The sequence below is a fragment of the Triturus cristatus genome, chromosome 11 (assembly GCF_964204655.1).
Source record: "Triturus cristatus chromosome 11, aTriCri1.1, whole genome shotgun sequence".
Taxonomy (NCBI): Eukaryota; Metazoa; Chordata; class Amphibia; order Caudata; family Salamandridae; genus Triturus; species Triturus cristatus.
This window is the reverse complement of record NC_140594.1, coordinates 386,726,045-386,741,844: the sequence shown is the minus strand read 5'-3', so window position 1 is coordinate 386,741,844 and position 15,800 is coordinate 386,726,045. Positions and strand designations below refer to the sequence as shown.

The following is a 15,800-nucleotide window of genomic DNA, read 5'->3' as shown; positions in this document are numbered from 1 at the left end:
GCCACCACTTTCTTGTTGATGTGGTGGCAGCCAATCAGATCTCAGCTGTTGTATCTGCGGAAGGTCTGCGTCCCTGGATTTACAAAGTTTTTGAGCATTAATTTCTCAAAAACTACTGAACGCATTTATACCAAATCACAAAAAGCTCTATTTCTGGACTCTGATCTAGCTTTCTACCAAATTTAGTGTAAATCCATTTAGCGGTTTGTGCTGTAGCAGTGTCTAAAGTTCCTTTGGAAAAATGAAAGGGGGAAATACGTTTTGACCCCTCCCTCCTTATCTCAGCTCCCGTGTGACAGATCACCCTGAAGGTTTCCATGTGCAAACTAGGCAAAAAAGTAGCACTTTAATTTAATTTAATTACCTCACACACCTTAGTGGTGTCATGATTCATCATCTGGTCACCCTGACGCCTAAAAGTCAGGGTGGGCTCCACCGTATTTCAGGGAGCTCTTGGTGAGAATATGACCAGGGGGAAATAAGGATTAAAAAACCACAGACAGATCCCAGTATCCCTTTATTCTTGGATTTGGTAGGGTTATTAAAAATGTAAAAGGGGGTCAATGGGAGTATTTATGGCCCTATGGCCCTAAAGCCAACATGTTTCAGTCCTCTATGGGCCTAGTTAGATCCTGGACTTTCTTCATGGCAACAACATACCCTCCCTGGAAAATGCGGAAGGAGATTTCCCATACTGCTGTTTATGTAAGGGCAGGTAGCTGCTCCTTATTATTTGTGTAAAGTTAATTTATCTTCTCAATTATTGTTCTTCACTCCATCCCGCTGTGGGAGAGGAACTCATGACCACACCGAATAGGTTGCCGAGTGGGGCAGGACCCTTGACATCTGTTTGACTACAGGGCTACCCCTTGAAGTCGTGAGGTGCCCGAAGAGGAGTTCCTCTCCCACAGCGGGATGGAGTGAAGAAAAAAATTGAGAAGATAAATTAACTGTAAACTCTTTGCCATCTTGCTCCCGTGGGAATCAGACTCCAGGGGGAGCAAGTGCTCTAATTGGCTTGTTTCTCATGTTACTGGCAGCCATTGCAGGACTCAGGGACTTAGCCCCCTATCCTGCACAAGTTTAACAAAATATATATATAAAGGGGCAGGGATGGGATACCGTGGCCGCCTAGGCCTCATGGGGGGACCAGAGGGCAGCATTTACGATGTATATGCCCTGGGGAGCCCACTCCGGGGATGTATTCATAAAAGTATGGGGGTGCTGCATAGCCCCCCTCCCCAATCCTCTAAAGGCCCTGGGGAGGCTACCCACCCCTGGGATGTATTGTGTTTAGGTGGTAACGGTGGATCTGTGCCCTTCCACAAGCCTTAAAAGGCCCCAGGAGGCTCGCCACTGGGGCAAAAATTCAACAAAATGGGGACGGACCCCCTCCTTGAACCACTAATTGCCTCAGGGAGCTCACCCGCGAGGCTGATTACTTTAAGGGAGGGCCACTGCCCTCCTCCCTAAGCCATTACTGCCCCGGGACCCCCCCAGGACTGGTTCACAAGATATGTCCCAGGGAGTACACCGCCCGGACATAGTAGTTTCACTGCCAGCATCAGTTAGAGCATGGAAACCTATGTTTGCTCTTGCTTGGCGGGAGCATCTGTTACCCTGCCCGCACTGATGCGGGCAGGGAAACAGATCCAAATATTGCTCCCGCCCAAAGGAATCAGCATTAGTAGTTGTGGGTGGGAGCATTGCTGGCCTCCTCTGCATGTGGGGAGCCTTCTGGGGACTTGGGGCTACCCCCGCTGCCTCCAACAAAGTATATGATGGATGCCCTGTGTGGGTACTAGGGCTCTCACCTTTAACAAATGCATGCCCCGTAGCTGATATTGTTTCGGGGAGGGAGGCCACGCAGTCCTTCTTCCCTTAATTTTTAGAAATAACCCTGGGGGATGGGGTCCCTAGGGCCCAACAAGTCCAGAAGTGTTCTAAAAATGTGTGGTCAGGGGTCGAATACTTATACCCCTTTCTGCCTCTAAAGTAGGCAAACTTCAAAGGGGGGTCTTTGTAGTGCACAAGACCCTCCCTCTCCCTGAACTGGCTCCAGACACACTACAGGAGGGTGAAGACAGCTTTGTGTGAGGACAGGCACAGCCCTATTCAAGTGTCAGTGACAACTCCGTCCACCACTTTAGCTCAGGAAAGCATATCTACCTGGTGATGGCCCATCACAATATTCATGGCACATCTCAGCTTCTTTTGTGTAAGTGTCTAAAGTGAATGCACAAGAGACCAATTGTCATCCAAATCTAGACATAGATTCAACAGGCAGGCACAGAATGGTGAAGCAGGAAAATGCCCTCTTGCTAAACGTGCCATTTTCAAACACGATATTTAAAAAACAGCTTCACTAAAAGATGTATTTTTAAGTCTCGCCTACACAGCGCGCATGCGCTACGTAGGAGACCTTTAGTCGTCGTGCAGGTCTTTTTCAAAGCACATACTGGTGCTTGTGGTGGCATACGCCTTGCGGGAGTGTGCAGCGGTGCGCCACAAGTACGAGTATGTGCTTTGAAAATTAGCAGACTGCTCTCCCAAGCGCGTGCTTCTCTCCTGGCCACTCACTTTTTGCTTGCGCTTCTTGTTTAACTTTAAGCGCGAGGCGCACACACTTGTGTTTGTTAAAATGTTAAAATCTGGTCACCAAACATACATCTAACCGCCCGTGTTGCTCTCTTTCTCTTCTGCCCCTTGTAATAGCGAATGACGTTCCTCAATTTACCCAACCACAACTTTAATAAACAATAATTGGCAAGGAAACCAGCGTGCTATTACAATAGCGGCCAATAAATGACCTGACTGGACAATTACGCACTTGCCACAAACTAAAGAAAGTGGGATAAAAATATGCACCTGGAACATCAATGGTCTATCGGCCAAAATGTCAGAGCAAGAATTTTTGACTTATATAGAAAAATTCGACACAATACTCTTAGAAGAGACATGGAAAGATAATCCATTTAGTTTGAAAGGATTTGCATAATTCTCGACTTTAGCTACTAAGACCTCAAATCTAGGTCGCAGCTCAGGAGGCTTATCGATATTAACCTCTGCAACAACTATAGGAGAAACCATACCAATAACCATTAAAATATCACCTCCAAATAGCGTGCAAGCCATAAATATAGAGTTGAAAATAGATAAACAAATACAGACAGTAATAATAATAAATATCTATTTACACCCAAAAGGGAAGAAAAAAGCTATTATAGAATTACCTGCCGAATTGGACAGGTTGATGAAGGAAGAAAAAATGGACCATATTATTCTTGCAGGAGATTTTAATATGCATCTTATAGAAACGGCACAAACCCCAGACTTTATACAAGAGTTATCAGACGCCTGGGAAATACCAATCCAGACCTCCGGACCAAAAATTAAAAGGTCTAGTGATGCAAAAAAACTTCTGCAGGAATTAGAACACCGCAATTTGAGGGCTCTGAATGGCCGCTTCAGTGAGGACCAACCTCCGGCGGCAACCTTTCACACGACAAAAACTTCAACACACTTGGATTATACCTTTGCGACCCTAGGTTTTTTTAATAATATAACAGCCTTTGAAATTGGTAATATTGACCTTAGTGACCATTTTCCTCAAGAGTTAACTTTGAGAGCAAATCCAGTAGAGACATTTCCTGCAGCCATAGAAATAGTCCAATCTAATACCATCAATCTCAAGCGAATAAGATGCAGCTCGGAAAATATAGAGACAATAGCTGCAACCGCAAAACAACTCTATGCGCAATCGGACAAAAAGAGTTGCAACCCTTTAGAACGCTGGAATAATTTCACCAAAACTCTCAGTGAGACATTTCCGAGCAAATCAAAGAAGAAGGAAAAATCAGCCTCATACAATCCCAACAAAATAGTGAAATGCCCGGAGATTAAGAGACTGACCCGTATCACAAACCAAACATTGAAATTATTACGTAAACATCCATTTGACTGGCAACTGCAAAATACCTTGCGACAAACAAGGAAAATATTAGAGCAAAAAAGATGGAAAGCTAAACAAGAGAAAAATCACAAAGCTTGGACATTACTGTATTACGAGGCAAAGCGAAAAAACAGTGCTAAAGTTTGGAAGAAGGTGTCAATGTTGCTGAGACCAGGACATCACGGGTTAAGCTCTAATATCACCGAAGCAAGATGGTATACTTACTTATGCAAACATTTCAATGATTCGGAACCAACTGTGGACACTCAGATAACAGGTGCAACAATAAGAAACTCTACCCTTAAACCAACAATAAGAAACTCTACCCTTAAACCAACCCCAGAGAGTAGCAAAACAGTGACAAGCGAGGCAAGACACAAAACACTCTACTTGCCAGAACAGAACAGCTGATTAAATCAAACCTAATGAGCACATCAGAAGAGAACTCAGACAGAGAATTACAACTTATCAGAAAACTAATAGCTAAAGGTAGGAGAGTAGGAGCACCTGTGCCTAATGGAATTCCCCCAATGCTATTTAAGCAAGATCCCGATTTCTGGAGTAAAGTTCTGGAGCCAGTCTATAGACATGCCCTAACATATATGAAACTACCAGACTCATAAAGAGGTTCAATTGTAAGCCCGATATATAAGCAAGGAGGTCGCGACAATCCAAATAACTATCGGTTAATTGCCCTAATAGATGTAGAGGCCAAATATTATGCAGGGATCCTTCTGGAAGAACTCACAAGATGGACAGCTGAATTCAACATCATTCCCATAACACAGACCGGTTTCCAAAAAGGCCAAGGAACAACAACGAATATCTTGGCCCTGTCCATACTTATGGATGCTGCAAGAGAGAAAAAACATACATTGAACCTCTGTTTTATAGACTATGCTGCAGCATTTGATCATGTGGACCGTAATATACTCTGGGATAAACTGGCAAAATGGGGGATACCTCCGCTACTTCTGAACCAACTCAGACACCTATATACAGAAACATGGATTAGGATAAAACTGGGAGAAGGCTCGCGATTATCGAGAAAAATTCAAACAAACAAGGGCCTCAAACAAGGTTGCGTCCTTTCACCAGTATTATTTAACCTCTTCATGGCTGATCTGCCAGAAAAACTGGACAAATGTTCATCCCATGGCCCATCACTAGGAGGAAAAACCTTGACAAACCTACTCTATGCCGATGACCTAGTTTTACTCAGTCGCACTCCTATTGGCCTACAGCGCCTTTTGGATACAACTAACAGTTTTTCTAAAAGAAACATCCTAAACATAAACAATTCAAAAACCAAAATTATGGTAGTGAATTACCATAAAAAATCCATGCCAAAATGGTACTTGGATGGGCAAAGAATACATCAAGCCACTACTTATAAATATCTGAGGATCCTCTTGGATCACAACAACTCGTGCAAACCACAGCTGGAAACCTTAAAGAAAAAAGGTATGACATCCTGCCTGGCACTCAAACCACTGAAGAACCAGCTACCAGATCTTTCCCTGGAACCTTTCTTAAAAATATTGAGAGCCAAATTTCAGCCTACAATCTGATATGGGAGCGAACAAATGAGAGGGAGAGACGCTTTAACGCTAAATAATATTATAACAACAGCATATCGTGTGATATTCCAACTTCCAAGATATGTCTCTCCAGCCCATCTTCGATTGGAATTTGGTGTACAAAATCAAACAGTGGAGAGAATGGGAGCCTATGCAAAAAGCTGGCACAAAATCAGACTAGCTGAAAAAGGCACTTTAAACGACCTTTTATGGACAGAATTAATACACAACAACAAATCCCCATCTAATAAATATCTCAAAGACTCAATCGAGAAATTGGGCTTAGAGAACCTATGAAATACTTCAGTATCCCACAATGTCTTTAAAAAACTAGCGACAAAAGCAACAAAAAGCATCTCCCTCGCATTAGATAAGGAAATGTTGTCAAGACGAACTCATGGATGGACAGTTTTAAACAATTATAAAAATGGCAACCCTCAAACCTATCTAAACTTAGGAATAAAGATCCATACCAAACAAAAATTCTTGAAGTTAAGATTGGGGGTTGGTCCGATAAAAACATTATTGCCGCCATGGAAACGAACCGGACAAGACAATGAATGTAGATTATGCGGACTAGGTGATGAGAACATTACCCACATCATCTGTTTATGCGAAAAATTGAAAGATATAAGGGTATCCTTGTTAAAACCGTTTTTTATACAGCATGGTGTGAGGACTTGCAGACAAGCAATACTTCTATGTTTTAATCCGACCGTTACTCAATTAAACTGTCGCCTGACAAAATTTTTGGATATCACAGAAAAAAGATTAAATATCCAATAAGATTCGCTAATGGTTTAAAGAAACAGCGATTACTCTCCGGTTGATCGGCAAATTCCTGCTATTTTGCACATTTTATGAATATTAACCTTTTCTCTTCTTATATTGTATAATATTTCCTGATTTTTAGAGAAGTATTTCTTTTAATTCAAATGTACAGATGTTATATTACCAGGAAATTGTGTTTGTTTTGTATGATCACTATATGCAAAGATTTTAATTAATTATACATAATAAAAAATTACCCAAAATTACCCTTGTTCCATCTTGCTATCTCGTGTCCTTGCACCGCAACCCAGGCTCTCTTTGTATTGCTCTCCCTCGTACTCTTTCTCCCCTACCAAATACCTCCTTCTCCTACTTACTAAGCCAGTCATCCTGCCTTCACGTTGGAATGGAAATTAAAACCCTGGGCAAGCATATTAACAATGAAGATAGCTATGTGGGTTGAACGTCGGCCACACAGTGCATGCTAGTGAAACCGACCTCCTCCCACGGCACCATCCTCTGTGCTTGGAGCACGCTATGTTGCAGTAATGAGCGCGGCTGTGTTGCAGTAATATGCAACATCGCTAAATACTTATAGGGTCCCAAAGGCGAGACCAATGGCATTGCCATTTTAAGTGACAACCTACAAAATCAACAGCTCTTCAGTACTACTGATATTAGCAGTCTACAGCCCGCAAAGACATTCGGAGGCGGGGAGATCTGTGGAGAAATGGAGACCGTCACAGTTACCAACAAGAAGCAGCTCCGCGAGACCATAAATGTAGGGGCAGAATCATTTACATTTCCGGCGGAAACTTGTCACGTAACTGACAGTCACTGCTCCTCTACCAGGCCCTCACTTGCCCGTTCCCTCCATAACCGTCCTTCCAAAGGCCTTCACCAGGCATGTACAAAATCCTAGACAGTCCCAATGGCCTTTCAGAGGCCTCTCCTGGCTATTGACTGCCACGCCACCGGCCCTACTGGCCTCTCCAGGAAGTCCCCCAACCTCTGACTGCCACTACTTCAGCCATATTGGCATTTCAAAGGGCTCTGTTAGAGTGTGACTGCAGATTCCCCTGCCCCGCGGGTCTTTCATGAATTGTGTATGACATGCAATGCCAGTGTGTCTACTAGGAATTAAAAATAGGAGTGCAGGGTCTCAAACCTAATGGAATCCTCCTCTCCCAATCATCTGCTCGCTGTCTGCAATCGTCACCCTACAACTTGAAATGCCTGTACTATCCTCAGCTTAACAATGGAAACAGTCGAGAATCCTACACCAACTGCAGCACTGACCTTTGTTTTGTGTTCAAGGAGCCCCTTTCCAGCACCCCTGCCTCCTTCGGACGCTTTAAACCAGCTTGGTGAATGCCATATGGCTCAGTGCGTTATTGAATTCATTAAACAAAAAAGTTGCCGCAAGCTCCAGCTTGCGGCGTTTTGATGTTAATCACGCCGGTTTATTAATGTAGTAATCTAGATGCGATTGAAGCACCTCGGAGGTTGTGACGTGAGAAATGAATCAATGGCGCAGTGGTGTGCTACGAAGGGAAATCCCTTTATAAACTAAAGTTTACTCGGGGTTTTCCTTCTCTTACCACCACAACTGCGACTTTATTGACACAGATGGACTGAAGCACCAACAATCCTGCAGGAAGACAGGAGTGTGGTGAATTTCTTACTGAGCAGTGGGTGATAAAGGTGTTAATACTAAATGCATATACAATCCTTGGCTTCACAACAGAGAGCAATGGTCACTTATGTTCAGGGCTGCTGTATTTATGCTGCAGCACCCAGGCATCAGTGCAGTGCAGCACCCCCACCTTAACAAACAGGCATTACAACATGCAGAAAGAAGTTGCCACTAATGCAAGGGCAAAAAATATACAAACATTATTTATGATAAATATTTTTTTTAATAAGGTCTTCAGTTGTACACAATGTCTTCTAGGTGATACATAAAGTAACGAAAATGCTTATAATACTTTTTTACTATAACTTATAAGCATGCTGTGCAGCAGCCACAATACTTTACAACATAACTTACAAAAATTGGCAAAATCAGTAGGTCTAGCTAAACACTTACAAGGTCCCAAATGTGAGACCTATTGGCTATGCAATGCTTGTTAAATTGTGAGTTCAGGGACCCCAAACTCCATATCTCTATCTCGTCCCAATTGCAAGAGGTTACAAGGCATCTTAAATGATAACCAATGGGAGAGATAGGGAAAAACAAAATTTGCAGCATTTCACTATCAGGGCATGTAGAACACACCAATCCATACCCTACTTTTCAAATACATTGCACCCTGCCCATGGGGCTACTTTGAGCCTACCTTAGGGGTGCCTTACATGTAGTAAAAGGGAAGGTTTGGGGCTGACAAGTGGGTGCACTTGCCTGGTCGACATGGCAGTTTAAAACTGCACACACAGACACTGCAGTGGCAGGTCTGAGAAATGGATGCAAGGCTACTCATGTGGGTTGCACAATCAGTGCTGCAGGCCCACTACCACCATTTGATTTACAGGCCCTGGGCACAACTGGTGTACTTTACTAGGGACTTACTTGTAAAATAAATATGCCGACTATAGATAAATAAATCAGTTACAGATATTTTTTACACAAGGCGCACTTGGACTGGAGGAGTACAGCGCTGATCACCGGGACTGCGCTATGGAGGCTTGCTAAAATGCCTTAATCCACCAGTGTTAGGATTCAGTCGACACTGCTGTCCTGAAAACTGCACATTGAATTTGTGAGAAGTTGGCCTGGCATATGCTGGTCACTAGTTATAGTGGCCACCTTGCACCAGTCCAATTCGACTCTTAGGGTAGATAGGTTTAAGACAACCTTTTAAAGAAAGCTATCCTAGTGGTAGCTGTGGAGAGCAGCCTTCAGGCTAAGTCTCAGAGGAATGTAAAGCAGCTTGTTTTACCTTATAATCTCTTGAATTACCAAATGAAAGGACACCACACAGGTATATATATCAAATATATATGTATTTATTTCTAGACACACTCTACTGATCTCTTTATGTAGATTAGAAGTCAGGAACACATTCATATAACAACGTTTCACAATAAGTTAAGCACAAATATGGCTGGGGCCCTAGGGGCGTACCAGACCATATACTAAAAAAGAGGTTTAGGAAGGTCGACTTGCAGAATGACAAGTCCTAGGCCTAGGGCCTGTAGAATCGCTGAGGCGTCACTAATGCAGTAAAAGCAGGTAAGTAACAGACCCACGGGAGACGCATGCAGTGTGAGAACACAGCCGCGGGTTCCCTATTGATTACAATGGAGCAAGTCGCGGTTTGATTTTTAAAGTTTTAGGGTACTTCGAGGATGTCTACAAGCAAGCCACTTACAAGGTAAGTAATTCGAGGGCCAACACACACTAGGGCACTGGAGGGCACCGGAGGGCACCGGAGTGCACGAGTTACCTCACCCAGGGAAGCCTAGGTGTCTTTTGGTGTCGGGTCGCGTCGCTGTTTTCTATGGAGACCAAAGAAGATTTGCTGCTTGCGAAGACTGAAGAAGTGTCCGGTGGAATCCAAGGCTGGATTCAAGATGCAGATGACCTGAAAATTGAAGGGACAGTGTTCACAGTCACTTGCCAGTGACCCGGGGCCAGGAAGATGGATGCCCACGGAAGTCGGGTGATTTCAGGTGATCAAGGGTGTTTTGACTCTTCGCTCACGAGGTCCAGGAGAGATCGACGATGACCAGCAGCTGGGTTCGGAGTGTCCCATGACGTCTGCAGCAGACTGTGGTGTCGGCAACTGGATTGGAGCCAACAAGCCTTCGCAACAGCAAGTCTCGTGGAAAGTGAATTTAGTCAATGGTGCAGACCAGCAAGGTCTGAGGGACTCACCCAGCAAGGGTGAGTGAGGACAGGCCTGGAGCAACCAGAGGAGCCCTTTGATTTGATAAGAAAGTCTTCGGGGGACCCACAAGCCAACGGGCAAGGGATTGCAAAGACGCCTCTTGAGGAAATGCTTCACAGGAGCCCACGGTCACTCGGGACGGGGTAGGCCTCTGATTTTCGCTGCAAAACCTGCTGGAGGCTTGGGCCACAAATGGTCTAATGCACAAGTTCGTAGAACGTCGTCAAGGCGTTTCACTCGACAATAGTGCACTGTATTGCTGTTCCTCGTCACTCGTGGGGTCCACTCGCCTCAGCTCTGCTGGGGACTCACAATGGCCGCCGAGAAGTCAGGAAATCCACTTCCGGGGCTGCAGGGACTTCGGACTCCGGCGGGAGCGGGAAAGTTTGCGACCGTTGATTAGAGTTTTTGGTGCCTGCCAAGCAGGGGAGTCACTCCTTGACTCCAAGGGAGATTCTTCCATAGTTAGCATTTTAATGCCCTTAAGAGTATATGGTTTAACCGCATCCACAAACAGCCATAGAGAATAGACTGTGTTAGCTGCAGAGGGGCCCTGCTCAGGCAGAGGCACCCCCTCACATTGTAAACCACGCACCCTGCCCTCAGGATTGATAGAACCTGCCATAGGGGTGGCTGATAGGTTTATATGTGTGTGTATGGTGAGACATAGGAACCTATACCTCAGTGAGGCGTGATAACACTACCTCACCCAGGCTGCAGTAGCAGGCCTGTGGTGTCAGATTTAGTCTGCTTCCCAGGGGTGGCATAATACATGCTTCAGCCCCTGGTAGGCCTGTGAAGTACCTATGCCCTTGGTACCTAGGGTACCATATACTAGGGGCTCATAAGGTACCACAGTATCCAATCACTAGTACATCTTGTATCCACTCAAAGTTGTTTATAGAGAACAGAGAGACTGGGGCCCTGATTAGCAGGGACTCAGCCAGACTATAGCCAGGGGGGGCTGGTGACATTTGAAAGTGGTGGGTCTAAAATGATTGGTATACTGCACCATTGCGAGCGAGCGTAGCGAGCGAGCCCGAACCACCATAAGGTGGGTTCAGGTGGGTTCTCCCCCCGAGAAAATTTTGAAAAAAAGAGAAGAAAAATTGTGCATTTTCAAGCAAATTTGAGAAAGCAGGAAGGTTAGTAAAGCAATTGTGAAAGTGCAGTTATAACATTAATAAAGAGATGTCATATAACATAGGTAGCTGCTTATTCACTATAACCACAGAGCTTCATAACAGACTTCGAGATACAATGCATTTCTGAGTCCCTCACTCACAGATGTTTTTTATTTAACAATCAACTAAACTGGTTGCAAAGTAGCAGCATTCAACATTGTTTACTTTTTGTAAATGAAATCAGCACATCTCTCTTTAAGAGCAGCAAATTTTTCAATAACTTTAATGTTAAAGTCCGGGATTTTCTGAACTAGCTTGCTCTCTACAGAGAGCATTGCCAAAGCACTGAGTCTTTCCTCAAGCATGGTGTTTCTCAGGAATGTCTTAATCCTCTTTAAGGCTGAAAAACATCGTTCTGACTCGACTGTTGTCATATGAGTGGTTATGACAATTTTAAGTAAAGCCACTGTCTCTGTAAGTGACTTTTCCACATTAAGTTTATGTATTAAAGCCAGCAAAGACAAGGCACTTGTGGCCTTCCGGTACACAGGCATTGCGTACAGTACAGTCAACTCAGTTCTCAGCTATTCTTTTTTGAGCATAGGATAAGCTTCCACAGCCTCATTCAGAGCACGCTCCGGGAAGGATTAATCATATTTGGCAAACTGTTGACTTTGCAATAATGTGGCACTCACCAAATGTTTTGTGAAAGAAAAACGTTCTTTTGCCTGCACAATTACAATGTCACAGATCTCCTTTGCAATTCGGACCAGAGTGGTGATGTTTTTCCTGCGGTTTGAGAAAGTAGATTGCTCTGGCAGTTTGCTGTCTAAATTGTCAACCCCATCTCTCACTTTGCTTATGCTTTGTACAAACATAGTAGTATATACTTGCACTTTGACAGTATCTATCTCTCGTGCTTGTAACTGATTGTATAACAGGTCGACAGCTACCGTTATATCATGAAATAAAAACAGTAAGAACTGAAACTCTCTGTCTTGTAGTGTTCTAGCAAAGCCACAGGCTTCAATCTGACTTTTGTAATCAAACTCATCATTGTCTTCTATGGCTTCAAAACATTTCTCAAGGTCCTCTCTATGTCTATAGATTAGGTTGACTGTACGGATGTTAAAGTTCCAACGAGTTGAGGATCCCCTTGGAACGCTTTTGTCCACAATCTCATGAAGTGCTTCTGTTCTTTTGGGGGAACGTGAGAAGAATGCTGCCATGCCTCCTATATCCTGAAAGAAAATTCGTGTCTCGGTGATCTTTGATACTGTCTGTTGCATAATAAGATTAAGTTGGTGAGCGTAACAGTGCACATAATGAGCATTAGGGTACACATCTCGAATTCTCTTCTGAACTCCACTAAGGCTTCCACTCATTACAGACGCACCATCATAGCTTTGCGCAATACGTTTTTTTTTTGAGGCAGCTCTGGAAAAATTAAGCTCAGTTGACGCAGTATAGCTGCAGTAATGGTTTCTGCACTAGAGTCTCTTAAATGTGTGAAACCATAGAACCTCTCCACAACTTGTCTGTCATTGTCAATGTACCGAAACACTAATACGGACTGTGTTTTAGTGGCCACATCAGTGGTGTCATCAGCCTGAATAGCCACAGAGTCTGTGTTTTGCAATTCTTGCACAATATGGCTTCTCATAATTTCGAGCATACACTCAAGGAGTTCATTTTGTATTGTTTTAGAGGTGCCCTTAAAGACTGTAGCACTTGCTAAATGTGCTTCCATTTCCTTGTCTATGCTTGCTATTAAATCCACAAGGCCTTTGAATATTCCAGGATTTGGGGAACCTTCTGATTCATCATGGCCTCGCAATGCCAGTTCAAAAGCACCACAGAAACGAATGCAATCAATTATTTTGGATAGAATCTGTCTGTTCCTATCAACTGCTTCATTGTGTTTCTGTATTGCTTTGCGGTATGCATCACTTATCTGCTGCTCAATCGGTGCATCTTCCCCCAACATTCCCAGTCTCGTCAGGTTTTCCATATGCTTTCTTGTGTGTGCATGCTTCTTTATTTTTTCAGACAAATGCTTCAAGTCTGTTACTCCTTGATTTGTCCAAGAAAACTCACCACCAAACAGCAAGCAGGGGAAGCAGAACAGAGAATTTCTTAAAGGGCACCCTGTAAGCCAATCAGCTTTTGTGTACCAGGCGTTTGAGAATGTACGTGTGGACATTTTTCCTCTGTCCTGGGAAGTTTGCTGTAGCTTTATTTCAGGCTGATGAGGTCCTAATTGCTTTAAATGTAGTTTCTGTTCAAGTGGCCGTGCCTGGAAAGACTTTGTAATCAGCTCTTGTACTGTATTCATGATGCCGATGCTGGCCTTACCAATATATATTAAAGAAACCTGGCAATAATCAAAGTACAACGTATAAGGTGCGGTGCAATAATATCAAATTTCAGTATAAATACATATATCTTGTCGAGTACCGCAATAAATCTCCAACAGCTCCCCTTTGCACAACGTGACTGCTAAAAATACATCCTTAGTGGCTGCTGCCTCTGTGAGCCATAGAGGTTGCTGAAGGCACTGAAACAGACTCTGCTTGAGGGTCTTTTACAAGGCAAGGGATATAGAGTGCCTTTAACAACCGTTATTGCGCAAAGCACAGGGCTAAGGCTTTTAGTAAATTCCATCCACTGAGGGTACAATGTTCAGAATGTGCACCCAACCACCATGTAGAGTGGCCACCAGGATACATATCCCTAACTTCAATGTACAAAATATAGCATCAGTTTCCTTACCTTTAACACTGGTGTTTGCTGCAGCAAAGGAGGTTGGGGCGGCTGGGGCCTCTTGTTCTTTGCAGAAAAATTGCTCAAAAATTTGGTAATGGTTCAGGTTGTTGTCAGCCTTTAGGAGGTGCTGAAAATAAAAATATAACAATTAATTATTGAAACATTAGGGAAATCAAACAAAGACTGGGAGAAAAAACACAACGCTCCAATTTTTACCTTGCAGTTTGCATAAAGCTATTAGATGACAATTAATAGCTCACTGTTCTATGTTAGGATTTTAACTCACCAAAATCTGCAAGTGACAAAAGGATCTCTCTGACAAAAGCAGTGACTCACTGACCTATTACATCATGTGCATTTTGTGATCTGCATCAGGTACATATTCTTTGCAGCACATGTGAGGGGGAGAGGTGCAAAACAATTACTTTGCCATTTGCAAAGTACTGCAGCACTTCCAATCTATTCCCAACCACGTCTGCACATGTTTTAGTGAGTGTATTTTCAAATGATAAAAGCTGAAGAACTATCATCTAAATGTCTCACTCCCTGTGGGGGCAAACAAAAGCTTTTTCATGTGCGTTCCAATGTACAACCTCCATATGCTGGCAGTGAGAAACGTGCTTCTAGCTGGAAAATTAATCAGTTCCTGAAGGATTAAGGGAGATATTCAACTGCTGATGTTATATAATCTGCACAGGGCCAGTTTAGTTTTTGTCTGGTGGCCTTTTCTAACTCCAAGCGGGAAGGGTTTTGAACCTGCAGGTGTCTGCTGTACTGTGGAAGGATGCTGAGGAACCCCAGGAGCAGGGGCTGCTCTTAGCTGTCTCAAAATGCCCACTGACATGAAAAAAACTTACTTTTTATAGGATGGCTTTGCTTTCCAATAAGTAAAGACCATATTTGAAAAACATGGTAACTTTGGCAAAATAAAAAGAAAATGATATTTTCCAAGTGCCGCAATCTCATACTCTCAGGGAGCTTGACTATTCTATTATTTAAATAATAGGAGTGCACTGCAGCCGCGGCGGCAACTGGAGGCCCTTACCGCACACAATTTTGCAGAGTGCTGTGCAGAGTAGTAGACTAAGTTAAGTAAAGTTCACACTTCGATTCGACATGAATCGCCAGAAAAGTAGTAGGCCTGTCACAAAGTGAAATTAATCATCAGGAACACTTCTGCACGAGGCTCCCAAACTGTTGAGATATGTTGCTTTGTGTTTGATGTTAAAACCTTTGCAGGGTGTTTTTATTGTCCAGTGCGCCTTATTGTTTTTGGCACGTAATGTTTTCTTGCCTGTTTTGGGTTGGCCCTCCGCAATTCGTCCCATTCCCTAGGTTGACATTAAGGCTGAACCCAGATTCTTGTTTAAAAAGTAGGGTAAACACAGGATGCTCACTAGTATCTAAACAGGCGCAGCCCCACGGTTCCACAGCCCGAGGGGCAGAGGGTACACCCCCGAGAGGCCTACTTATAAAGGCGCGTGGTGAGGTTTCGCACGCGCGCCAGAGAGGGACCCTGCGCTCCTTACGTCACTGTGCAGAGTCCTTAAGCACAATCCCTTTGTCAACAAAAACCCACCAAAAACTCTGATTGCATTAAAAAATGTGGTTCTTGTGGTTTCGAAACATGGAAACAAAATAAGCTTCCTAGACATGATTCCTACTGTATAAACCCTATAGTAAAAGAAAAATACAGTACATTGCTTTATTGTGGTTC

The 15,800-nt window shown here is 43.6% G+C and overlaps 1 long non-coding RNA gene across 2 annotated transcripts in view; it reads right to left on the bottom strand.

Annotated features, from left to right (window-relative positions):
* LOC146784239 (uncharacterized) overlaps positions 1 to 15,800 on the bottom strand; it is a 297,298-nt gene that overhangs the window by 88,311 nt on the left and 193,187 nt on the right. For both annotated transcript variants that reach the window (XR_014970437.1, XR_014970438.1), the window contains one exon: positions 14,090 to 14,210. This is a non-coding gene — a long non-coding RNA (uncharacterized LOC146784239). The remainder of the gene's footprint in view (positions 1 to 14,089; positions 14,211 to 15,800) is intronic.